Source organism: Phytophthora parasitica (genome assembly GCF_000247585.1).
Source record: "Phytophthora parasitica INRA-310 unplaced genomic scaffold supercont2.14, whole genome shotgun sequence".
NCBI lineage: Eukaryota > Oomycota > Peronosporomycetes > Peronosporales > Peronosporaceae > Phytophthora > Phytophthora nicotianae.
Window position 1 is genome coordinate 1126828 of NW_008649000.1, and position 2549 is coordinate 1129376.

Genomic DNA, 2549 nt, shown 5'->3' on the forward strand with positions numbered 1-2549 from the left:
GCATGAGATCCTACTCAAACCTGATACGACACCGATTTCTGTCAATCAGTGGCACCAAAGTCCTGATCAGCGAAAAACTATTCAGGAATGAACCAAAGAGATGGTTCAGTCTGGCATCACCCGACCGAGTACGTCAGCATTTGTGCACCGACTTTTTGTGTGAAAAAAAAAACAGTCGGTTGGCGTATTGTACACGACTATCGTCAGTTGAATTCGGCTACGGTTTTGCCAGCTATTCCGACGCCTCGCAAAGAAGATACCTTCGACGCGATGGCCAGCAGCTATTGGTATTCGCGCATGGACTTACTCTGGGGTTATTATCAAGTCAAGTTACGTGAATCAGATATACCTTTCACGGCATTCTTGACTCCAAAAGGTCTTTGAATATCTCGTCACTTCCATGGGATCAGTGGTAGCCCGGGCACCGTTCACAGGTTGTTACAGAAGGTTTTCAGGGACTTACGTGACGTGATGCTGATTTACTTCGACGAAATTTACGTGTACACCCAGAGTGAAGATGTCGACAAATATATTGCCGCGTTGGACAGGGTTTTGAAGAGATGTGAAGAACAGAAGCTATACATCAAGCTGTCCAAGTGCCAATTTTGCATGGACGAGATTCCATGCATAGGCGACTTCGTCGGATGCAAAGGCGTTCAAATGGACCCAGACAAGGTGAAGATCATTGCCGAATGGTCAGTTCCCAAGACGAGGTAGCCGATGGAAAGCTCTCTGGGGACAGCTGTCTACGTGTCCAGATTTTGCAAGAATTTTGCGCAATTTGCAGGTCCTTTGCATGAATGTATCAAGCGAAAACGTTCTCCAAATGCGATCGAACTCATTGAGGACTAGATGCGGTGTTTTGACGTGTTAAAGAAACCCTTGTCATCACCACCGGTTCTTCGTCTTCCTGATTTCACCAAATCTTTCGGTATTCGAATGGACGCCTCAAATTTTGCATTGGGGGAGGGGGGGGGGTCATATTTCAAAATGAGGGAGACTTGGAACATGCAATTGCCTTTACTAGTCGAAAGATGAAACCTGCAGTGCTGAACTACCCGGTACGTGAGCAAGAACTACTCGTTATCGTGCATGCGCTGAAGACATGGCGAGTATATCTGCTGGACAAGCCCTTCCTGGTTAAAACTGATCCCAAGATCATCGAGATGATTCTTACGCAGAAGACAGCAAATCGACGAATTGCGCGGTTGTTCAATGAACTCATGGAATTTCAAGCCATGCTCAAGTGGATCCCAGGAGAGACGAACGTAGTTGCAGACACACTATCGAGAAACCCTGCGTTCGAGCAAAACGCTGCGCAAGTAAGCCTTCAGAAACTTCTTGAGACGGCCCCAAACGTAAAGTTGTGGCAACCATGATCGCGAACAACATAACCGTGGCACAGTCCGCACAGAAGATGTATTCGTGGAACAAGGACTTGCAGGGGATTGTCAAGAAGCTTAAACTTGGAGACAATGTACACCCCCATTACTCGCTCAACGATGGTTTTTTATACTACCAGATCGGTGAAGATGAAAGTCCGTGACTGTGTATTCCGGATGACAAAGATCTGAGAAACCGCGTCATTTGCTAGAATCACGTACAGAAACGGCAGGTCAACCCGGGTCTTACAAGACCTATGTCGCAGTGCGCGAGCAGTACTATTGGCCGAAGTTGATGAAGTGTATCCAGTGTTATTGCAACACTTGTAAAAAATGTCAGCGCAACAAGGCGAGACAAGTGAAGCCGCCGGGATTACTTCAACCGCTGGATGTGCCAAGAGGTAAATGGGTCGATATTTCGATGGATTTCAATGTGTACTTATCTCCCATCAAAGATGGCTGTAACGCTATCATGGTCATAGTTGACCGATTGACCAAGCGTGCAGAGTTCATTGCAATGTGGACGACAGACGGTGCTGAGGATTCCGCGGATGTTTTCATGAGAACTATGTAAAAGATCATGGTCTTCAGAAGACGATTGTGTCTGATTGTGTCTCCAAATCCACGTACAAGTTCTGACAGGTTGTTATATCTGCTATGGAAACGCAGCATAGTCTATCATCTGCATTTCGACCACAGACGGATGGACAAACGGAACGTACTAACCGTTTTATCGGATATTATCTTCGTGGAGTTGTTAACCCAGCCCAAAATGATGGGGATGAATTCATCATATGGCAGAGTTTGCCTACTATCGACGCGTGCATTCAACGATCGGAATGAAACCGTTTGAAGCGGATCATGTGTATATTCCTTACATGCCCGACAATGGATCGTCCGATCCGTAATTCAATAAGTTGGAGAAAGCGACAAAAGCGTTCTTACTCCGCCAAGAAGTATTCGTCAAGGTAGCACAGAACCGTATAAGTGAAGATCAGGAGCTCATGAAGCGTTATTACGACAGGAACATACTTTCCCAGGACTTCAAGATTGCTGCTTGGCGAAAATAACAAGGACATCCCCTACAAAGGGGATGCTCAGCCGAAGAAGTTAGCTCCGTGATTTATTGGACTTTTCCCGGTGAAGAAGAAGGTGTCTCGAGACACA